At 46.9% G+C, this 25,318-nt stretch overlaps 1 protein-coding gene across 4 annotated transcripts in view; it reads right to left on the reverse strand.

Moving 5' to 3' along the window:
• The window catches only part of maml3 (mastermind-like transcriptional coactivator 3), a 665,132-nt gene that overhangs the window by 353,007 nt on the left and 286,807 nt on the right, over positions 1-25,318 (reverse strand). Inside the window, exon 1 of one of the 4 annotated variants that reach the window (XM_072495606.1) lies at positions 12,859-12,877. The exons of the other annotated variants lie outside the window; for them this stretch is intronic. The gene's annotated coding sequence lies outside the window, so the exon portion shown is untranslated. Of the gene's footprint in view, positions 1-12,858; positions 12,878-25,318 lie in introns of those variants that run through there. 4 annotated transcript variants of the gene reach the window in all.

The raw sequence follows: 25,318 nt of genomic DNA on the forward strand, positions 1-25,318 counted from the left end.
GGAGGAGGGAGGAACATCGGGTCTCCCTCTACGCGGCTGACATGTTGTTGTACATTTCAGACCCGCTAGAGGGGATGGGGGAGGTCATGTGGATCCCGAGGGACTTTGGGAGCTTCTCGGGGTATAAGTTGAACATGGGGAAGAGTGAGCTGTTCGTGGTCCACGCTAGGGGCCAGGAGGAGAGACTGAGGGAGCTCCTGTTCAAGATAGTGGAGAGGAGCTGTCGGTACTTGGGGATACAAATGGCCAGGAACTGGGATGCCCTGCACAGGCTCAACTTAACCCGGCTCGTGGAGCAGATGGAGGGAGAGTTTAAAAGGTGGACTATGTTCCCGCTTTCCCTGGCGGGGCGGGTGCAGACTGTGAAGATGACGGTTCTCCCCAGGTTCCTTTTCGTCTTTCAGTGCCTTCCCATTTTGATCCCCAAGTCTTTTTTTAAGCGGGTGAATAGGATTGTGACGGGATTTGTGTGGGCGAATAAAACCCCGCGAGTTAAAAGGGCATTCTTGGAGCGTAGCTGGGTGGGGGACTGGCTCTGCCGAACTTCTGCAGCTATTATTGGGCGGCCAATGTGGTCATGATTAGGAAGTGGATGATGGAGGAGGGGGCGGCTGGAGGCGGTGTCATGCAAAGGCACCAGCTTAGGGGCACTAGTCATGGCTCCGCTGCCATTCTCACCGGCGCGATGCACCTCAAGTCTGGTGGTGGCGGCGGCGGCACTGAGGATTTGGGGGCAATGGAGGAGACACAGGCAGGAGGAGGGGGCCTCTGTGTGGACCCCGATATGGAATAACCATAGATTTGCTCCAGGTAGGATGGATGGGGGTTCCAAGGCTGGTATAGGGCAGGTATTAGGAGGATGGGGACCTGTTTATAGATGGGACTTTCCCTAGCATGCAGGCGCTGGAGGAGAAGTTCGGCCTGCCCCCGGGGAATGCGTTCAGGTACCTCCAGGTTCGGGACTTTCTTAGAAAACAGGTGGGGGCATAGGAGAAAGAGCGGAAGTCAGTTTAGATTTCCCCGCTAGTTGCTGGACCAATCTCCATGCTCGAAGAATATTAATAATAACAGGATTATCACGCTTAGCAGAACCTGCCTTAAAGTCACCATAAAACAACAAGACCTTCAGAAGGTAAATTGACTGGTCTGCTTCAATATTGAGCCAGATAGATAAAGGGCCAGGTTGCCCATGCCAGGGATTGAGTCCGGGGGTACCCTGCCTTTAAGAGGTGGGATGGGGGGGGGCCCTCGGGGACCCCCTAAGAGGTAGGTTGAGGCAGTGGGGGGTCCATACACCGCAGTGGATTGTCCAAGGGGGTGGCGGGGTTCGAGAGACCAGGGTAGCATTGAAAGATGCCACCCCGATCTCTACCTGCGCTGACTGCTACGGAGGCCAGAAAAACCAAGAGTCCCGTTTGATAGCGGGGTCGCTCACGGTGCTGCATGCATTGAGAAAGACCCCGCTTTACACGCCCAAACCGGGACTCTGTTTTTATCACAATGAATCGAGCCCATTATCCTTAAAAAGACAACTCGACGTCTTGACTCAATTTCCCCAGTGGAAAGAATCCTGGGGCAGCCGCCCGAATGGATCTATATGACCCAATTGCATCCATTGAGTGGGCCCGGCACCCTATGCTCCGGCCCTCTGTGATTCTCTGGTCCCCGCGGCCAGGAATCATGTGGGCATAGATTACTTGTGGTCTCTATTAGCACGGCCCTAGTGTGATGGACCACATGGTGGACCTCACAGTGGACCTAGGGGAATACTCCCCCAAGGGATTGATTGGAGCCCAGTTAGTGATTGGAATGCACTTAACTCTCTTTGATGTGGTCAATGTTTGTAAACATTGGTGTTTCACCACTTAGGCCACTGAACCATGAAGAGAGATGAATGAATCAAAGCTGCAGGTGGTTTGTATAAGCTGTCAATCACAGACCACTACTAGAAAGCTATGCATGGCTTGCAGCTGGTGGATCTGTGGAACCAGATGCAGGTCACAGCTGCTCTTCTTCCAGGAATGGACCTGTGGAGCTTTAGGTAAGTGTTACAGCTGTAATACCTCTCGTTACCCCTGTCTGGACTGCTCTCTAGCTTCCAGACAACGGTCTCTTTTCTTGGGGAGGGGGTCCATGGGGGGGGGGGGGGTCTCTTTCAGCAGGGGGTCCCTGTGGTGTGACCCCCCTATTACAGGGGTCCCTTTGGCGGGTCCCTTTGGTCAGGGAGTCCTTGGGGGATCCCCTATTACAGGGGTCCCTTTGGGGGGTCCCATTGGTCAGGGAGTCCTTAAACGGAGAATCCAGCCCCTGAATTCTGCTGAACCTAAACAATTAATTAGCATGTTCTCAGATATTTAAATTCTATATCCTACATTCGCATATTGGTTGCTTTGCAGTCTTGGGAAAAGGATTTGTTAATCAATATCAACAAGGAGAAAGGGGTAATATATGGACTGTGCCAGTAAAGTTTTGGTTTGCAATAAGATGACGGAGATCCAGTTCAGTATATTGCACCATCTGATCTTGGGCACAGATTTAGTCCTGCTATATCGTTGTTGAGCCTCAAGTGCCTGGTAGTCGAGGGTGACGGTATAAACTGTTTATGGACCTGTCTTAAGATTCAATCCTATTGATCGAGTGTAACCAGAGAGCTGAAGAGGATTTTTGATTGGGCCTTAGAGTCTAATCCTGTATTCCAGATTCTGGTCTTCCGATGGGAGAATGACTGACTCTAACGAAAAAAGACTGTACAGTATCCTGATCTTTGCAGCTCATAAGGATACCCTATTCACCTGGATTAGTGACAAATAACCTTCAACTCAAAAAAGGCATAGGCTAATTATGGAATGCATCCCTACAAAATTCCTGACCTCTGTGATCCGCTCGAAGTCAGATGAATTCCGTAAGGCACGGGACCTTTATCTTAAATTCATAGGCTCCACCTTGGCTGACTTGCTCTTGTTGGGATTTCCATGAGCTGTTTCATTTTATTTTGTTAGCCTTGATAGTACAATAAATAACAGCATGCACCCTGAACAGTTCTTCCCTCCCCCCACTCAATTTGTTCATCTTTTTACAAATGTTTCCAATTAAGGACAATTTTGCGTGGCCAATCCACCTAGCCTGCACATCTTTGGGATGTGGGGGTGAGAATCACGCAGACACGGGGAGAATGTGCAAACTCCACACGGACAGTGACCCAGGACCAGGATCGAACCTGGGTCTTCAACGCCGTGAGGCAGCAGTGCCACCCCTCAATTTGTCAATCTGTTGTCGAATTGACCCATTATATAAATGAGAGGAACTTGTCTTGAAATATACTGTTCTGAATTTATCCTGCCTTGTTTATTCTTTTGTTTGCTTTAAGTATTGTTCTGTTCTGTACCTGTTTGCACTGATTTTCTTTTGTTACTTTGCCACGTTTATTGTAAAAAGATTTGAAAAACTTAATAAGAAATATATGTATAAAAAATAAATCTGTTCAAAAATTCTCAATGGTGCGCAAATATACAAGACAAACTATTCATGCTGACTTTGGTTCAAAACAACTTCAGAAAATAAAGTCGCCTCAAACGCAATTCAGAAGCAAAAAGGCGTGTGTGACTAAAAACTGAGCTATGTGGCGTAGTACATTAATTCCATGTTTTGCCTTTGTCGACATTCAAAAAGCCACATTTTGACTTCAGACTGCACAAAACACCGGATTGGAAAGTAATTTACACAACACCTGAGTGACTTGTGGAAACTAAATTCAGAGATCATTTGAAAATGAAATGAAATGAAAATCGCTTATTGTCACAAGTAGGCTTCAAATGAAGTTACTGTGAAAAGCCCCTAGTCGCCACATTCCGGCGCCTGTTCGGGGAGGCTGTTACGGGAATCGAACCGTGCTGCTGGCCTGCCTTGGTCTGCTTTCAAAGCCAGCAATTTGGTACCTCTCCTGCCTCTGGTTCAGAGGGCTGTGGCTTCATGGCCACCAGAAGACTTGAGGTTAACAGTCCCGTGCTCGAGTGAGGGAGTGCCGCATTGTTTGAAGAGCCGTCCTTCATACAAATCTTTAAATTAAGGTTCTGCCTACTACTACCAATGCTGTGGCAGTCTCTGCAGAGTTGAGCATTCTGACCAGCATTCCTTTCTGAAAACCCATCCATAATCTAGTTATTCATAGGAACATAGGAGCAGGAGTGGGCCATTTAGCCCGTCAAGCCTGCTCCGCCATTCAATTAGATCATGGCTGATCATCCACCTCACCACTTCTTTTCCGTGCTATCCCCATATCCCTCAATGTCATTAGTATCCATTTTATTTTGGTCACGTTCAATGACTGAGCTTATACAGTTGGCACAGTGCTGGTAGGAAATGACTGTTGTAACTGGTCATATAACATTGCGTGAAACACATCTAACATATTTCCATGTGCTGCAAGTCTTGTCCTCAATCATCATTTTTATTTTCTTCAAACATCACGTAGCATAACCATTTATTCCACAGCTTCTGTGGATCCAAACATGGATATGAAAGTAGTTACCACAGACGATTTAAAAGACAAGTGGCCATACTTTCTTCGGGGGACCTCCAGATCTTTTCATTCAAGTTTGGCATTTTGTGTGTGTGTGAGGGGGGGGGGGGGGTCACAGTGCCGCAGTGGTTGGCACTGCTGCCTCACGGCACCGAGGTCCCAGGTTCGATCCCGGCCTCAGGTCACTGTCTGTGTGGAGTTTGCACATTCTCCCAGTGTCTGGGTGGGTTTCACTACCACAACCCAAAGATGTGCAGGCTAGGTGGATTGGCTATGCTAAATTACCCCTTAATTGGGAAAAAATTGGGCGCACTTTAAGTTTTTTTAAAACTTTGGTATTTTCAGACAAACCCTACAGAAATGGTGTAAGCAGCTGCTTAAGCTGCTTCCCTGAATTATTGCAAGCTTAAAAGTTTTTTTAAATTGTTGGCTGTTCAATAACTAATCTATAAAATTGACTCCATTTATATCTCATTAAAGTTACTTTGTGGAACCACAGACACAAAAGCACAGCAGCACAAGGTCCCAACCTATCTCTCTTCAGCTACAGGACGGAATTGAGCAGGTGTTCTCCTCGTCTCCTGCTGCAATTCCGGTGGAACGCCCTCACTGGGGAGACAATGAAGGTCTAAAATCCACCAGCTCTCTGCCATTTTTGGAAGTGTGCGCCCAGGTAAGAGGCAGGACCCTGTTGGCACTTTACCCGGACAACTGGTCAGAAGTGAGTGGGGGAAGGAGTGTGGTGATAGCGGGTTACTCCCAATGCCAGAATCGGCCTACAAGGTACTGGGTACCATAGCTCTGGCTGATACTCCAGAGGAGAAGAGGCAAACTGCCCACCAATTCTAATGCAAGCTGGCCCCACTTGGCAGTGGTGGGTCTTGGATGGGATTGGGATTGAGCTCCCACTCCCCCCATGATGTGGGTTATTTAAAGACCCACCACGCCTAATTCCGCAAAATCTGGTGGGGTGAATAGCTACATCTTTCCATTTATACTGTGACACACACTCGGGCCCAACCACCCACATCACGTTTCACCATATCAGTTTTATGATCCCCCTTCTCAACTGCATATTCTGTTCCCCTTTCAGTAAAATATAACAATCGTTGCTTCAGCAGTTACTTGTAGATAACATTTTGTAATGTTCTGCATCTCTGATTATGATGCTAATACATAAATAGATGAAAATATGGAACATTAGGCACAAGCATTTCTACTTATTTTGTGTGAAAATGTACCAAACCTAAGCAAAACAAAATGCTACATGTTTGAGAATGAACTTGTTGCGCGAACGAATACTGTTTACAGTGACAAGCTGAGAGGGGAACGCTTGGGTCTTGCTGTTTAAACAGTTGTCGTTCTCCCTCATTTACAAAGAAGCTCCAGCTTTGCGAAAGACACTTGTGCATGTCACTTCACCTTTGAACCCATGATACTTTACTCACGCACGTGCCCAGTTTACTGCTGGGGGGAGGGTTCCTGAGCTCCCCGGCCAATGCTGATTTAATGTCGGAAAGCCGAGATTCTTCTGGTGAATGCACACCACACAATACCCGACTAACAAGTGATTAGTAATGTCACTCGATGAAGCATTCCATTTCACAGCCCAGGGATGTCACAGCAAGACAGATAGTACAACAATCATTCAAGAAACAGTTGCTTTCCAAACCATGAACCATATGCAAACATAAATCACAGTATTACAGAATCTCACTGAAGTGTACCTTAATTTATTGTACTAACTGCAAACAGTTCTGGTTAATTTTGCCCAGTAATATAAAATATTTAATTCTCCTCTTAACAGCTTTCTCTGTTGTTTCTCAGGAACATGATTGGTGAATAGATGGAGAGGGTGGTGGAGGGAAATCAGGTTATGATTTAATCTGCTACATATCAGAGTAATTGTTGTACACGAGATACCATGACAGCTCTTCAGCAGCAGTGGTAATTGTGTTTGTACACACCTCCAAGAGGTGGACCACGCATGATACCCAAACTTCACTGGAGAAATGCTGCTTTCAGACAGCACCAGATCATCCTGCTGACTGAACCATGTCAGCTCTGACCCTGCAGCAATCATAAGCAAAAAGCAGTGTGTGCGTGTCTCCCACAATTCCTTGCATGCGATGTTCAACATGATAGATGTGTTCAGCTTCTTGTTCTCCCCCCTCTGTGCTGTGTGCACGTCAGGCTCTTCCAAACCCCTCCCCCACTCTGCCAGCTTACTGCTAAACAAACACAAAGAGCACTGTGTAGGACTGGGTTGGGTTAATTCACCTCACAGTCAGCTGAGCTCGATTGAGTAGACGCTACTAGAGACCTATTTTCATTTGTATTACTTGCAAACTGCAGTAACCTTTTGGGCACTAAGTGGTTTTCCTTATACTAGAATTGATTTCCCATCAGCTAATCCCAATATGAAAAATATACTCAACTTGGAAACTACAATACATGAGCGGCATAGCCGTTCTGGCAGACTCTCTCACAGCTGAATTCATGCAAGGCTTAGAGGGACTGCCTTGCAGGCTGAAGTTGTAGATAACAGAGCGCTCCTCTCACAAACCTCAAGAGGCATCAAAAACAAAGCTGCCTGTTTGATCAACATCCCATCCATTACTGTCAACATTCACTTTGACCACCACCACTAGAAAGTGGCAATAACGTATACATACCATCTACATGTTGCACTGCAGCAACTCCCCAATGTTACCTCGACAGCACCTTCCAAACACGTGATCTGTACCACTGAGAAGGACAAGGGCAGCAGATACACGGGAACGCACCATCTGCAAGTTCCCCTCCAAGCCATGCACTATCGCAGCATGGGTCTAAGTCCTGGACCTGCCTCCTGAAAAGCACTGTGGGTGTACTTATACCACGTGGACTCCCATCAGTTAAAGAAGGCAACTCACCACCACCTCCTCAAGGGCAATCAGAGATGGACAACAAATGCTGGCCATAAGACCATAAGATATAGGTGCAGAATTAAGCCATTTGCCACATTGCATATGCTCTGCCATTCGATCGAGGCTGATATGTTTCTCATCCCCATTCTCCTGCCTTTCCCCCATAAACCCCGATTCCCTTATTAATCAAGAACCTACCTCTGTCTTAAAGATACTCGGTGACTTGACCTCCACAGCCTTCTGCGGCAAAGAGTTCCACAGATTCACCATCCTCTGGCTACAGAAATTCCTCCTCATCTGTGTTTTAAAGGTTCATGCCTTCAGTCTGAGGCTGTGCCCTTGGGTTCTAGTTTCTCCTACCAGTGGAAACATCTTCTCCACATCCATTTTATCTAGGCCTCTCAGTATTCTGTAAGTTTCAATAAGACCCTCCTCATCCTTCTAAACTCCATCCAGTACAGACCGCTCCTCATATGACAAGCCCTTTATTCAGGGATCATTCTTGTGAACCTCCTCTGGACCCCCACCAAGGCCAGCACATCCTTCCTTAGATACGGGGCACAAAACTGATCACAGTATTCCAAATGGGGTCTGACCAGAGCCTTATATAGCCTCAGCAGTACAAACCAGCTCTTATATTCCAGCCCTCTCAAAATGAATGTTAACATTGCATTTACCTTCCTAACTGCCAATTGAATCTGCATGTTACCCTTAAAATAATTCTGAACTAGGACTCCTAAGTCCCTTTGTGCTTCAGATTTCCAAAGCTTTTCCTCATTTAGAAAATAGTCTATGTCTCTATTCTTCCCACCAAAGTGCATAACCTCACACTTTTCCACATTGTATTCCATCTGCCACTTATTTGCCCACTCTCCTAGCCTGTCCAAGTCCTTCTGCAGCCCCACTGCTTCCTCAACACTACCTGTTCCTCTACATATCTTTGTATCATCTGCAAGCTTCGCAACAATGCCCTCAGTTCCTTCTTCCAGATCATTAATGTATATCGTGAATAGTTGTGGTCCCAATGCTGGTCCCTGCAGAACACTAATAGTCACCGGCTGCCATCCTGAAAAGGACCCCTTTATCCCTACTCTCTGCCTTCTGCCAGACAGCCAATCCCCTATCCATGCTAGTACGTTGCCCGTAACACCATGGCTCTTATCTTATTTAGCAGCCTCCTGTGCGGAAACTTGTCAAAGGCCTTCTGGAAATCCAAATAGTACACGTCCACTGGCTCCCCTTTGTCTAACTTCCTCGTTACCTCCTCAAAGAATTCTAACAGATTTGTCAGGCGTGAGCTCCCCTTGATGAAGCCATGCTGACTCAGTCCTATTTTATCATGAACTTCCAAGTACTCCGCAATCTCATCCTTAATGATGGATTCTAAAATCTTACCAACGATCAAAGTCAGACTAACTGGCCCATAATTTCCTGTCTTCTGTCCCCTCTCTTAAACACGGGTGTTACATAAGGGTCTGGGTTAGCTCAGTGGGATAGACAGCTGGTTTGTGATGCAAAACAAGGCCAGCAGCGCGGGTTCAATACCCATACCAGCTGAGAATTCTGAATTCTCTCTCCCTGTACCCGAACAGGCGCCGGAATGTGGCTACTCGGGGCTTTTCACAGTAACTTCCTTGCAGTGTTAATGTAAGCCTACTTGTGACAATTTAAAAAAAGAAAGAAAAGAAATAAAGAAGAAAGCCATTTTCCAGTCTTCTGGGACCCTCCCTGACTCCAGTGATTCCTGAAAGATCACTATCAATGCCTCCATAACCTCCTCAGGTATCACCTTCAGAACTCTGAGATGTAGTCCATCCAGTCTGGGTGATTTATCCATCTTCAGACCTTTCAGTTTCCGCAGCAACTTCTCCTAAATGATGGTCACTACACTCACCTCTGCCCCCTGACTCTCTTGAAGTTCTGGTATGCCACTCATGTCTTCCCACTGTGAAGACTGATGCAAAGTACCTATTCACTTCCTCTGTCATTTCCTTGTTCCCTATTACTACTTCTCCGGCCTCATTTTCCAGTGGGCCAATGTCCATTCTTGCCTCTCTCTTACCTTTTATATGTCGAAAAAAACTCTTCCTATCTTCTTTTATATTACTAGCCAACTTACACTCATATTGCATCCCCCCCCCTTATTGTTTTTTTTTAGTTGCCCTCTGCTTGCTTTTAAAGGCTTCCCAATATTCTGGCTTCCCACTAATGATCGCCACCTTGTATGCTTTTTCTTTTGCTTATATGCTGTCCTTAACTTCCCATGTCAGCCATGTTTGCCTTGTCCTCCCCTTAGCATGTTTCCTCCCCCTTGGGGTGAATTTCTGTTGTGCCTCCCGAATAACCCCCAAAACCCCTGCCATTGCTATTCCACTGTACCGTGGCAGCACTGTAGCACAGTGGTTAGCACTATTGCTCACAGCTCCAGGGTCCCAGGTTTGATTCCCGGCTTGGGTCACTATCTGTGTGGAGTCTGCGCGTTCTCCCCGTGTCTGCATGGGTTTCCTCCGGGTGCTCCAGTTTCCTCCCTCAGTCCAAAGATGTGCAGGTTAGGTGGATTGGCCTTGCTAAATTGCCCTTAAGTGTCCAAAAAGGTTAGGTGGCGTTACTGGGTTATGGGGATAAGGTGGAGGTGTGGGCTTAAATAGGGTGGCTCTTTCCAAAGGCTGGTGCAGACTCGATGATCCGAATGGCCTCCTTCTGCATTGTGGATTCTATGATTCCTTGCTCCCCTTCGAATCAACTTAGCCAGTGATGCTCACACCCAAAGAACAAATACATTTAACAAAATACTACGGTTCAAAACACTGTGGCATAAGGTCAGTAGAACACTTTTCTTTCAGCTGGACTATATTAGGGGCATGGAAATTTGGGTCTGGGTGGGCCCATTGGTCACCAAGCACTAAAACATTAAAAGGAGCTCTCCACCAGCATAAACACCAGGGATTATCACTGTGCGCTCCATTCCTGAACCTGAAGAACCTGGGGGTCAGAGGGTGCTCATTTTCTTTGTGTTTTGTCCGTGCACTTTGGGTACCCATCAGTAATGGGTGGATGAGTTGCTGGCCAACTAACTGGTAGTTCTTCATTCAGCACCATCAGTGCCTTCGAGCAGGGTGTTTTTAATGGCCAAGCTTTATTAACGTGTAAAGGGGAGATGGTGCCACAATGGTAATGTCACTAGACTACCAATGCAGAGACCCAGGCTAATGCTTATGGGACACGGGTTCAAATCCCACCACAGCAGCAGGAGGTATTTAAATTCAATGAACAAGAAATCTGGAATTAAATTCTCAGTATTGGCGACCATGACAACTATCATTGATTGTCAGAAAAACCCATCGGGTTCACGAATGTCCTTTAAGGAAGGAAATCTGCTGTCCTTACGTGGTCTGACCTGCATGTGACTCCAGGCCCAGAGCAATGTGCTCTCCGAAATGGCCTAGCAAGCCGCTCAGTTCAAGGGCAATTAGGGATGGGCCAAAAATGCTGGCCTTGCCAGTGACACCCATATCCCCATGAAAGAAAGAAAAGAAAGCTCCCCACTTCCCATGGGACAGGAGCAGCTCCCAGTCTCTGGAAAATCAGTCAGCCATGTACTCAAGCATGGGGAAGGGCATTCTGTGTTTTACGGTAGTGATGGGGCAGAGAAGGAGCCTCAGACGAGTCAAGCCTAAACTCCTCCTTGTCCTCCTGACACCACACGGTTAAAAACTCAACCTGGAGGATATCTTCAGCTTTCTGATTCTCTTCGCCTAGAAACAAAATCATGGTGGCTTCCCCACTCAGGTCAAAGTTCAAATCACTGACCCAATGACAACATGGACCCCATTAGCAAATGGCAATTAGAATCACAAAATATAGAGGGATTTTTTTTTTTAAAGAGCACATTCAGGCTTTAATGATCCCTAAAGGTGGCCAAGGTGATGTTGAGCTGGAATGCCTGCAGAGCCCACACAAGGCACCAACTTGGTAAAGGGTTGAAGCCTGCAGTAGAAACGGTCACCCAGACGCTCATTAAAGGGTTGACTGCCACTTAAAACATCTGTTAGCTCTCAGTACAGAGGCTGCACAACATTTTGTTGGCTATGCTTGTCCTAATGCCCAGTGACCAGCTGTTTGGGAGAAAACGTGCTGCGCTGCTTGAAAGGACACACCTTTCATATTCACCTGCTGTAGCAGCTGTGAAATGGACCTGTGCAATGAAACACATCAGGGAGGCTTTCTGGGACACTTTGTTAAGACTTCCCCAACACGCGCACAACTTTCATTCGGCAAATTGTCTGAGGACTTCACCCAAAAGGAGCAGTGCTATGCTGCTTCATCCTATCTGACACCTTATAGGAGTCACCAGGGGACAGGGAGTGCTTGGTCATGGCTAGCTTATTCGGGTTCCCTTTGGTCTAAGTGAAGAATGTCATGAGGCCAAGGCAACAGCTCTTGCAGGACAGAGGGATAGGAGGAGGAATTGACATCCTCCCCCTGATGGGTACTAGAGGCCCTCCTCTTCTACACCTTCTCCACCAGGACCTCCTGGCGCTGCACTCGAGAACTTGTACACCTTCTGCCTGAGCCATCCTACAAAGTGGCGTTGTGTGCCAGCCAGTGCACTCCACACCTTCAATGGAGGCAGATGCGATATGCCCATAAAGACTGCATCTAATAAAAACTTGAGTGCTAAGCCTGCAGGTTTCTGGTTTAGCACTCCCTGGCAAGCGCAAATGACGGTATTCAGCAACTCGGACCAAAATCCGATGTAAATCCTGATATTCAAACATGGTGTCTTATTCGCATAGCATCCATTTAATGCCTGTTTTCATCCTTGGCCCAAATAACCTAGAAATCTGGAAACTGGCTCACTTAAATAGATCTCTCATTAATGAATGCTTGGAGGGGGCTGTTTGGATTATACTGTTCCAAAAATTTCTGCATTTGAAATTTTGCCTGGGAAGAGTCACAATGTGTCCCCTGTGCCACCAATTCTAAGGTCCCCAGAGCTAAAAATAAATGAATGCTCTCATGACGATATGGTACATTGTGTCTCTTCTCTGTTGACTCATTGACCATGGGCTAACATGAGGTTCCTGACAATGAGTTCTCAGCACATACCTCCTACCTGCAACTACTGGGCAACTGACATTGGCCAGTGGGAATAGGTTTCTGCCCATCCTCTTAGGTGACATAGGTATGCAGAGGCAAAAGGGGAAAGCAGCAAGACACGAGGATAAAATAAATCGTCACAAAGCAAAACATTACAGAAACAGAATTAATTCAATTAACATCATTGATTGAAATTACTGTTTTGAGATGGCAAAAAGATTAACTTTCATAAATGGCATTTTACTTAATCGTCTAATATTTCAATTGTCTCCATTTTGATCCTAAAACAAGCACTAATTACTTTTTGACAAGAATGCTAGAAATACTGACCTAGTGGTTGAAAGGATAAATGAAAAGAAATGTTCTTGTATGGAGCACACGAAAATATATCATTCTCTGCATAACTCCTTCACTTAACATACAACTAAAAATGATCATTTATCGTCTTAACTAAAATCATTCTTAAAAATAAAATATTGGCCTGACCCAGAGATCAGTGTGCTGCATTTGATGCTCACAATCAGCGACTTGCCATTGTCTTCACTGGCAATGCAATGCACACAGCATACAAAGGGTTAGAAAGGACCTGATGGGAGCACACGCCTCGGGAATCAGCCTGAGTCCTTGTAATACTAATCTAATGAGATATAATGAGCTCTGTATGTGTCCAAGCTCAATGACGACGCAAGCCTCCCCGTCCATTACAGGGGACAGGCAGTGGGCCGTGCCTGCTTTAGGAGCTGCTTGTTGCGTGCTCTGTCTCGCTCAGCCATAGTGCTTATGAATGGGCTGCATGCTTAAATGGATCCGAGTCAGATTAATTTTGTTTCCTTTACTAATTGGAGATTGTTAAAACATGCAGGGTGAGAAATTGGGCTCTTTAGTGCCCATTTTTCTGAGTACTATGAGTGGCTTTAGAACTCCAAAATGGGTGTCAGTGGCAAACGTGCACACTTGTGGGGAAAATAGTGCCAGGCACCATACTAGTGCAGATATTAGTGTGCGATGTGCAGTGAATGTCTGCCTGAGGTAAGCAGAGCAGATTATGACCATAACGTACAATTCTGATTTCACACCAGCAAAGCCACATTGATGTTCAATGCTCCAAACCAATGCACTCTCCCTTTTTAAAAAAAAACATTTTATTCGAGGCATTTTCAAATATATACATAACCAAGAAGAAAAACACAAAAACCAACCACGGCAACAGCAGACAGCCAAAACATCCTTACACAACCCCCAACAATCTCCCCTCCCGCCCCCACTCTACCCGCTGTCACCCTGGAGCCTGCCCCCCCCCCCTTTTTAACTTTTAACACAACTCAAACAGAAAAAATAACCCCCCTCCCCCATTGATGACTCATTACTCCTTAAACACGTCGATGAACTGCTTCCATCTTCAGGTGAGCTCCTCCTCTGTCCCCCTGATGGCAAATTTGATTTTCTCTAAGGGCAGGAACTCTGCCAAATCGCTCATCCACGTCCCTGGGTTCGGCGGCTCTGAGTCCCGTCAGCACAACATAATCCGTTCCTGAGCTATCAGAGAGAGAAAGGCCAATACAGCGGCCTCTCTGCCCGCCTGCACTCCCGGGTCCCTGCCACCTCAAATATTGCCACCTCTGGACTTGGAGCTACCGTTACCCTCAAGATCTTCAACATTATCTCTGCAAATCCCATCCAAAATCCCCTCAACCCTGGACAAGCCTAAAACACGTGAACATGGTTAACCCCCCGCCGTACACCGCCCACACCTATCCTCCACCACTGGAAGGAACTGACTCATCATGGACACCGTCGTGTGGGCCCTGTGTACCACTTTAAAGTGGATGAGGCATCTTGGACACGACAAGGGCATATTAATCCTCCGTAAAGCCTCACCCCATACTCTAGCCCCCAGCGCCCCACCCATCTCCTCCTCCCACTTACGCCTAACCTCCCCCACCGGGGAGTAATCAAGCATCACGATCCCCTTTCTAAGAGTTATCCAATTTAACCCCCTCAGTCTTTCCATTCGCCTCACTTGCCTCACCATCAGTAAACCTGATTACTGAAATGGAACTTCAATCCAATAAAGGTATCAATGGCTTAATGTAAGCGGGCACTTTCTGCAAGGTCCCATGTGTGCTTAATCAGCTTAGGGGAGAAACAAAATTCCATTTGATAAGGCAAAATCCATGTCATAGAATCATAGAATTTACAGTGCAGAAGGAGACCATTCGGCCCATTGAGTCCGCACCGGCCCTTGGAAAGAGCACCCGACTTAAGTCCATGCCTCCACCTTCTCCCCATAACCCAGTAACCCCACCTAGCCTTTTTGCACACTAAGGTTAATTTAGCATGGCCAGTCCACCTAACCTGCACATCTTTGGGCTATGGGAGGAAACCAGAGCACCTGGAGGAAACCCACGCAGACATGGGAACAACATAGAACAGTACAGCAGAGTACAGGCCCTTCGGCCCACAATGTTGTGCCGACCATTTATCCTAATCTAAGATCAACCTAACCTACACCCCTTCAATTTACTGCTGTCCATGTGCCTGTCCAAGAGTCATTTAAATGTCCTGAATGACTCTGACTCCACCACCTCCACTGGCAGTACATTCCACGCATCCACCACTCTCTGTGTAAAGAACCTACCTCTAACATCTTCCCTATACCTTCCTCCAATCACATTAAAATTATGCCCCCTCGTGACAGCCATTTCCGTCCTGGGGAAAAGTCTCTGGCTATCCACTCTATCCATGCCTCTCATCACCTTGTACACCTCTATCAAGTCACCTCTCTTCCTTCTTCACTCCAGTGAGAAAAGCCCCAGCTCCCTCAATCTTTCTTCATACGTCATGCCCTCCAGTCCAGGCAGCATCCTGGTAAATCTCCTCTGTACCCTCTCCAAAGCATCCACATCCTTCCTATAACGAGGCGACCAGAAGGTGCAGACTCCGCACAGACAGTGACCCAAGCCAGGAATCGAACCTTGGACCCTGGAGCTGTGACGCAACAGTGATAACCATTGTGCTATCATGCCGCCCCCACTGTGCAACCATGACACCGTGGGTTTTGCCCCCACAACCCAAAGATGTGCAGTGCAGGTTGATTGGCCACGCTAAGTTGTCCTTTAATTGGAAAAAAAACCCGAATTGGGTACTCTAAATTTAAGAAAAAGAAAAGGCAAAACCAAAATTCTGAACCAGCTCAGTGCCACATGGAAACTGGCAAGGCTGAACAGTTACCCAGCTGACTGAGGACTCGGATTGTGCCAATCCACAAAGCCACTGCAGCACCAGGTCACTGTTAGCACTTTGCATTTTGCACCCTGTGCAGTAGCCGGGAAACGCAGCACATGGAAAGCAAGCATCAAATGTCACCACTTGTCACTGAAAATCTGGGATTGCCCCCAGAATATCCCTGCTGATCCTACATTCCAAACTGACTCACTTGGATCTCGGACTGAAACACACAATGGTACAGCTTTACTTTTTAAATGTGTTCATGGGGTGTAGCCACCCAAACCTATTTGCCCTCGAGAAGGTGATGGTGAGCTGCTTTCTTTAGTGGCTGCAATCCATGTGTTGTAGGTACACCCACAGATCTGTGAGGGAGGGGGTGCAATGGTTACATAAGAAAATTCTACTTTCCCCTCTATTTGGGTCGATCCCAAGTGTGCAATTGCCCATACATAAAGGTCAGCAATATGGAATGTAACACGGAGCGGACAACGACAGCAAGGAGTATAATTGATTGCAATTCTCTGAATTTGGACTTACACGTATCGCGAGTCTGATGCGGAGCAAAAAGGTAAATACCAGAGTGGTCCCATATTCCATCACTGGTCTATGTTGAGTTAGCTGATGTCAGCAACAGTAGAGGTACAATCTCAACATGATTGAGTGGATGTGGAGCGGATGTTCCCAATTGTCAAGAGAATCTAGAACTAGGGGTCACTGAATAAAAATAAGAGGTTGCACATTTAAGACAGAGATAAGGAGAATGCTTTTCACTCAGAGGGTCATGAGCCTCTGGAACTCTCTTCCTCAAAAGGCAACGTAGAAGCAGAATCTTTGAAATGTTTTAAGGCAGAGCTAGATAGGTTCTTGATTAACAAGGGGGTGAAATGTTTTCAGGGCAGGCAGGAATATGGGGTTGAGGCCACAATCAGATCAGCCATGAAGGGTCAAGTGGCTTACTCCTGCTCCTAATTCGTATTTTTGTATTCTATTTTGCTTTATTAATGTGGTAGTTATTCCCTTCTAAGGTCTGTGGGGCTTTCCCCAATTTTCTTCTCTCACTTGGTTGGCTAGTCATGCCCCGACCCAAGCCCATGTCCAAGCAGATCCTGTTTCAAATCATGAAGCCTGAGATTCTACATAACGCAACATGCGGAGGCTTCGGAATGGGAGTAACACCATGTTGCTCCAAGGGGAAGAAGAGAGGCTCAACGGAGATATTACTGATTCTCGTCATCACTATTGTAATGTAGACAACATGACAGTCAAATTGCACAGTGAGTTTTCACAAACTGTAGTATGATACCAAGCGGACAATTTTGTATTTTTACTGACATGAATTGAGGGATGAATATTGGCTAGGGCACTAGAGATATTCTCCTGCCCTTCTTTGACATAGTGCCCATGGGGATATTTAAGTCCACCTTATTGTGCAGATACGGTCTGGTTCAACATCTCATTCCAAAGACGGGGCGGGATTCTCCGTCTCGCCAGACGGCCAATGGGGTTTCCCATTGTGGGCAGCCCCACGCCTTCACCCCACGCGATGGAGAATCCCGACAGCAGAGAATACAGCCCAGCACCTCTGACAGTGCAGCATTTCCTCAGTAATGCACTGGAGTGTTAGCCTTGATTTTTATGCTCACGTCTCTGGTGTTGGACTTGAACCCAAAACCTTCTGGCTCAGGAGTAAAAGTGCAACCACATTACAGTTGAACCCATTTTATTTTCAAACATTATACACATTGCCTCATTTAGATAAGCCAGGTGAAGTAGGCAAGAAATCAAATCTGATGCAGTAACTCAAACTTTAAGGTTGCTATTAGCAATGTCTTATGCTTCTATTTTTTTACAATTTAGAGTAACCAATTCTTTTTTCCAATTAAGGGACAATTTAGCATGGCCAATTCACCTACCCTGCACCTCTTTTTGGGTTGTGAGGGTGAGACCCATGCAGACACGGGGGGAATGTGCAAACTCCACACAGACAGTGACCCAGGGCCAGGATCGAACCAGGGTCCTCGGTGCCATGAGGCAGCAGTGCTAACCACTGTGCCACCATGCTGCCCGTCTTATGTTTCTATAATAAAGCTGTGAGAAGAGGGTAAATAAATCAAAACATAGAACCCCGTAACTTAAGATTTGATACATGGTGTGGTCAAAAACGTGTTACAGACAGCTTTATGAGGGACCAGAGAAAAGTTACAGCTCAATGTTTAACTCAGATGTGCATTTCAACATGAATAAGGGAGGTGCTATGATTTTCTTTATGTGGCTATGTTACGGCAGCTGGAAGTTGGACCACTGGTAATTCAAAGACTTTTACGTTTGGTGATACGACTGCTATCTTGCCTTTTAAATTGCACTCAGTTTCTGAACTGTTGTAAGTCACCTTGCTTTTTCTCCTGTTTGTGTGTTAATTTATTTTGCTGAGCCATCAATCACAACTTTGAACAACCAGCAAACAAAGGTCCAAAGGTCCACAGTTGGCTTTGAGTACACCAGTGCTTAGCAGAGTGTTTGAGCTGCTGGAGATGCCATATCCCTACACAAGTAACAGTCTCATTCAGTTTACATTGCTCATCCTGACCCCATGCGCACACCATTAGCTGGGCAAACAAGTGAGGCCTCAGAGTTTCTAACAAGCTTCTAGGAACCAACTAAGCAACCTGGGTTGATGCCGTCCCAATTAGCATCTCTTTCTCTCTTCCATCCCACTTCCAGCAACTAAGATGGGGCACTATTCTGTGGTGCCACACTATGTACCTAAACTCAGCATTCCCATGCTGCGTTAACTCAACATTATTACGATCACGCAGCTCTTCCTTATGGCTTTGCCCTTCCTTGTTTATGCTCTGTAACTACAAAGCTGAAAAAATAAATCTTTTTATGAAAAGCTTTCATTGCACTGAAGCGGCTTCAGGCCAATCCAACCAACTTGCTCTGAAAACTCTGCTCGCATTTTGACAGCTGTGACAGCTTCCACCACAGCAACTGAAACAATCCATAACATTCAAAATCAAGCAACCCCCGGCATTCTTTTTTAAAAAAAAGTATATTTGCCCTATCTCCTAATTTTAACGGATTCTTTATAAATTCCAGGATCCAGACTTGCAACTTTGTCAAAAACTGTTGAGTTCTTCCTTGGGTCCAATAGTTTTTGAGATACATTGTTTATAAACAGATTAACAGAGGCAAAAACATTCCCTCTGCCCAACTTCAGTGGTGGAGGTAATGAAGGTTCTGACCAACCACAGTATTCAACCTCCATCAGTTTTAGCACTGCAACTAACACAGCAAAAAATCAAGTGATGGAGAAATATGGGAAGCATAGACCTAAAATCACATTTTTCCACCCAAACATGGTACACTTACCAGAAGTTATGTCTCGGATACACAGTTCCACTAAATGTTATCGACTTGAATGAATGAATAATAATAGCTTCCACTGTTTTGTTAGGGAGTTTGTTCCATTGGTTGACTACTTGTTCGCTGATTGTGCAGACTAATTTTTAAGTTACCCTCCTCAAGCTCAGGCCATGTCCTCTGTACTGTTTCGGACAAGGTGAAGCAACCTGTTTGAGGACTACATGAGCAGAGAAGGTAAGGAGACTTGAAAATGAAATGAAAATCGCTTATTGTCACAAGTAGGCTTCAAATGAAGTTACTGTGAAAAGCCCCTAGTCGCCACATTCCGGCGCCTGTTCGGGGAGGCTGGTACGGGAATTTAACCGTGCTGCTGGCCTGCCTTGGTCTGCTTTAAAAGCCAGTGATTTAGCCCAGTGTGCTAAACCATTCAAAACTCAATCCTTTGGATAAGGTAAATAGGGAGAAATTAGGGTGGCAGTGGTTAGCACTGGGACTGCGGCGCTGAGGACCCGGGTTCAAATCCCGGCTCTGGGTCACTGTCCGTGTGGAGTTTGCACATTCTCCCCATGTCTGCGTGGGTTTCACCCCCACAACCCATAGATGTGCAGGTTAGATGGATTGGCCATTCTAAATTGCCCATTAATTGGAGAAAAAATAATTGGGTACTCTAAATTTATTTTTAAAAATAGGGGGAAATTGTTTCCATTGGCAAAAGGCTTAGTATCCAGAGGACACAAATTTAAGGTGATTGGTAAAAGAACCAGAGGAAACACGAGGAAACAATTTTCCATAAAATCCCTACAGTTCAGAAGGAGGCCATTCAGCCCATCAAGTCTGCACCGACCCTCTGAAAGAGCATCCTACTTAGGCCCACTTCCCCGCCCTATCTCCGTAAACTTACTTAACCTGACAATCTTTCAGCACTAAGGGACAATTTATCATCGCCAATCCAGCTAACCCGCACATCTTTGGACTGAGGGAGGAAACTGGAGCACTCAGAGGAAACCCAATGGGGAGAATGTGCAAACTCCACATAGAGAGTGACCCAGGGCCGGAATTGAACCTGGGTCCCTGGGCACTGCAAGGCAGCAGTGCTAACCAGCATTTTCTTTTAAACAATGAGTTGTTAGTATCTGGAATGCACTGCCTGAAAGGGTGGAAGACGTAACTTGCGAGGAGTGTGAGAGAACATTTATACAGCTTTAGGAAAAGGGCAGGATAATTGTTTAGCCATACCAAAGAGCCAACACAGGCATGATGGGCCGAACGACCGCCTTCTTACATTATTCAGTCCTTTTAGAACTCAGAAAATACCAATCATAACCCCTTTCAACCTTCTCTTTTCCACTGAGATCACATTCACTTTACATAATCACTCCGCATAATTTAATCCCTCACTCATTCTGATTGCTCTTTTCTTCAACCTTACAATAGCTGCAAAATCCGTTTTGTATTGTGGTGACCAGAACTGAACATAGTATTCTATGTGTGGTTGCACCAGTGATTTATAAAGTGGCAGGATTACCTCACTATTTTGGCTCAATAATGACCTTTCACTATATCCTAATATCTGGTTTGCTTTACTCATTGCAGCTGAGCACTGTTGTGATAGTTTCAATTTATTGTCAATCAGGATCCTCAGACCTCTTCAATTTTTCATGCACATTCATTATTTTCTTTCCATTTAAGTATTAGTTCCTTCTTGGAATTTTTGTTCCCACTTTGCATTTTTCTGCACTGAATTTCATTTGCCGTGTGTCCGCTCAATTCGCAGAGACATTCAAATCCTCCCGTAGTTTAGCGTGTTCAATTTTGGAGTGTTGACAATTGTACCTTCCTGTACATCCTCAGTATTGCACTGAAGTGTCACCTAGGTCCTAAAGTGGGTCTTCAAGCAGAGCCAACAGCGCTATTACTGGGCCAGGCTGACATTTGGCAAATCGCCGCGGTACCTAACGTGGTGAACTGTGGCAAGAGACATTCTGCATGGTGGTCTCGCACTTTAATCCATTAAAGGATCCTCATCCTTTGGCTTGACTGGGTAGCACAAACAGCTAGGGGGTGATGTGTGACCTGAAGAAACTTAGCTTGTGAGGGAGGAGGGAACAAATTGGAGAAAAACGGAAAAGCAGAAGAAATCTAACACTGCATCCAATATACAGTCATAAAGCAGACATAGTGGTGATGGAATTAGCAGTGTGGTGCCCTATGTCAGCGACCCCATGCAAATAAGTATAACCTGTAAAACTTGCCATTGCAATTTACAGAATTCAAACCATTTGTTTGTTTTGACATGAAGAACCTAAGAAGCAATGGTAATAAGAATCTTTAATAAGCAAAGATTCTCTCCACTGAATAAGAAACTCCATAATAATCACAGTAGAGTTTCTAAGATCCAAGCTACAGTTGCGAAGGGATTGACGGCATCATGTAGCTTTGAGTCTTTGTGCTGCCAACCTGCTCATAAATCCTCCTTGATTGGTCAGATGCTAGCAGTGCGTATTAAAATTCAGATATCAAATCATACTTTGTAGTTACAGTAGATAAACTTCAGCATGGGTTCCTGTAGCGACTGCCATTAGCTAAGTGGTAGCACTAAGAGAAAATAGAAACAAAACCGGGAGGTGGAAGTAGTAGCCTTTTTGAGGAGCATTCCAATGCTTAAAGAGCCACTTGGGTAAATCATCCAAAAACATAGTAGTTTCCATATGTACACGGACGACACCCAGCTCGATTTCACCATCACGTCTCTCTCAACTCCGCCACTGTCTCTAACGTGTCACATTGCTTCTCCAATATCTAGTATTGGACGAGTAGAAATTTCCTCCAATTAAATATTAGGTTTCCAAAGCTATTGGGCACGATTTAATGGAAAAAGAACAGAGTCCCGCTTTGGGCACAGTTAGTGGGGTGTTTCTAGGCGCTTGCATCACCGAGAACAACCCTGCTATTAAAAGGGACTCTGCTTCTTCTTTAGGCTTCGGCAGGAATTCTCGGCCAAGGCCGCACTTTTGTTTTAATAAACAATTTTATTGAGGTATTTTTGGCATTGTAAACAGTTACATTGTACTATAATGTGCAAATATCAACACAAAGCAGAAACACAGTGCAAAAGACCACTCCTCTCTCATAAACAGTACCCGCCTATTTATCTCCCCAATTCTACTCTAATCTACCCCCTCCCCCTCCCCCCGCTGACATTTAATTCCCCGCGAAGAAGTCGATGAATGGTTGCCACCTTCGGGCGAATCCTAATACAGATCCTCTTAAGGCGAACTTAATTTTTTCCAGCCCTAAAAAGCTCGACATGTCCGAGAGCCATGCTTCGATCTTTGGGGGTTTTGAGTCCCCCCATGCCAGCAGTATACGTCGCCGGGCTATCAGGGAAGCAAAGGCCAAGACGTCGGCCTCCCTCTCCTCCTGGACCCTTCCAAGACCCCAAAAATTGCCACCAGTGGACTCATCACCACCCTAGTTTTCAGTACCTGGGACATGACGTCCGCAAATGCCTCCCAGTTTCTCCTAAGTTTTGGGCATGCCCAGAACATGTAGACGTGATTCGCTGGCCCTCCCGCACACCGAGCGAATTGATCCTCCACCCCAAAAAATTTACACATCCGGGCCACCGTCATGTGGGCCCGGTGGACGACCTTGAATTAAATCAGACTGAGCCTAGCACATGTTGCAGATGAATTTACCCTACTCAGGGCGTCCGCCCATACCCCCTCCTCCATCTCCTCGCCGGGTTCCTCCTCCCACTTGAGCTCCAGTTCCTCTGTCTGGGACTCCTCCCCTTTCATAAGTTCACGGTAAATATCCGAGACTTTCCCCTCTCCTACCTCTCCCCTAGACACTACTCTGTCCTGGATCCCATTTGGCGGGATGCGTGGGAAGGATGGGACCTGTCTACGTATGAAGTCATTCCCTCTGACTAGTCCGAATTTCTCCTCCAAGGCCCTCATGCTCGAGAAGCTCCCTCCCAAGAACATATTGCCCATCCTTCCCACCCCCGCCCGCTGCCACGCTCGGAATCCATCGTCCATACTCCCAGGGGCGAATCGGTTGTTGTCGCGTATTGGAGACCAGCCTGATGCTCCCACCTCCCCCCTACATGCTTCCTCCACTGACCCCAGATCCGCAGGGCTGCCACCACCACCAGGCTGGTGGAGTACCTGGCCGGCGGGCGCAGGGGGGCGGTGATCAAGGCTGCCAAACTGGTGCCCCTGCACAAAGCCGCCTCCACTTGGCCCCAAATAGACCCCGTACCCACCATCCAACTCTTACCGTGGTTATGTTGGCCGCCCAGTAGTAGTTGCTGAGGTTCGGCAGCGCCAGCCCCCCCCCCCTCGCTACGGTTCCTCTCAAGCATCGCTTTCTTCACCCGCGGGGACTTCCCACCCATACAAAGCCCATAATAATCTTGTTGACCCTTTTGAAGAAGGACCGCGGGATGAAAATCGGGAGGCACTGAAAAATAAACAGGAATCTTGGGAGGATTGTCAAATTTACCGTCTGCACTTTCCCCACAAGTGATAGCGGGAGTGCATCCCATCTCCTGAACTCGCTCTTCATTTGCTCCACCACTCTAGTCAAACTTAGCTTATGCAGCCTGCCCCAGTCTCGTGCCACCTGTATCCTTAAGTATCGGAAACTTTCTCCGACCATCCTAAATGGCAGCCCCTTCAACCTATTCTCCTGGCCCCTCGCCTGCACTACAAACATCTCACTCTTAGCCATGTTCAGTTTGTACCCTGAAAACCTGCCAAATTCTCTCAATATTCCTAGTATACTGTCCATCCCAGCCAGCGGGTCCGATACGTACAGGAGCAGGTCATCCGCGTACAGCGATACCCTGTGTTCCACCCCTCCCCTAATCATTCCCTTCCACCCCCTCGCAGCTCTCAGGGCAATCGCCAGCGGCTCTATGGCCAGTGCAAACAGCAACGGGGAGCGTGGACATCCCTGTCTGGTCCCCCGGTGTAGCCAAAATACTCTGATGTTGTCCTATTCGTCCTCATGCTAGCTTTTGGGGCCTGGTACAATAGTCTAACCCAGTCAACAAAGCCCTCCCCGAACCCAAACCGTCTGAGTACCTCCCACAACCAGTCCCACTTCACCCGGTCAAAGGCCTTCTCGGCATCCAAAGCCACCACTGCCTCTACCTCTCTGCCCTCCGGGGGCATCATGATCACATTGAGTAATCTTGTCAAGTTGGCTACCAGCTGTCTGCCTTTCACAAACCCTGTCTGTGATCACCTCCGGGATACAGTCCTCAATTCTAAGCGCCAAGACCTTAGCCAGGAGCTTGGCGTCGACATTGATCACGGAGATTGGTCTATATGACCCACATGCTTCCGGGTCGTTATCCCGTTTTAATGTCAGCAAAATGGTAGCCTGTGACATCGTCGGGGGTAGCGTCCCTCTGTCCCTCGCCTCGTTAAATACCCTAGTCAGCACCGGCCCCACTATCTCCGAGAACTTTTTGTAGAACTCCACTGGGTATCCATCCGGCCCCGGGGATTTACCCGACTGCATGGCCTTCAAGCCCCCCAGTACTTCCACAGCTCTGATCGGGGCCCTCAGTCCGACTACCAGCTCCCTACCCACTTTTGGGAAGGTCAGTCCGTCTAAGAATCGCTTCACCTCCTCTGGCTCCCCAGGGGGTTCCGAGGTATCGAGCTTGCTGTAAAACTCCCGAAACACCCTGTTCAGTCCCGACGGGTCATCCACTCTGTTGCCCATACCGTCCACTACCCTGCCTATTTCTCTGGCCGCCTCCTTTCTCCTGAGTTGCTGCGCAAGCATTCTGCTAGCTTTCTCACCATGCTCATAGACCACATCCGTTGTTCCACTGCCTTGCTCGTGGACAACACTCCCAACTCGGCCTGCAGTCTCCGTCTATCTCTAAGTAGGTCCTCCCTCGGGGCCTCTGCGTATTCCCTATCTGTCCGGTGGATCTCCTTGACCAGTCTGTTCGTTTCCGCTCTGTCCGTTCTATCTCTGTGGGCCCGAATTGAAATCAGCTCCCCCCTTACTACCGCCTTCAGCGCCTCCCACAGGGTCGCTGCTGAGATTTTCTCTGTGCCATTAACCTGCAGGTAGTCCTGCATGCACTTCCGCTGTCTCTCGCACCCCCCCTCCTCCACTAGCAATCCTACGTCCAACCTCCATTGCGGGCGCTGGTAGCTCCCTTTGC

This window comes from Scyliorhinus torazame, chromosome 3, assembly GCF_047496885.1.
Source record: "Scyliorhinus torazame isolate Kashiwa2021f chromosome 3, sScyTor2.1, whole genome shotgun sequence".
Lineage (NCBI taxonomy): Eukaryota > Metazoa > Chordata > Chondrichthyes > Carcharhiniformes > Scyliorhinidae > Scyliorhinus > Scyliorhinus torazame.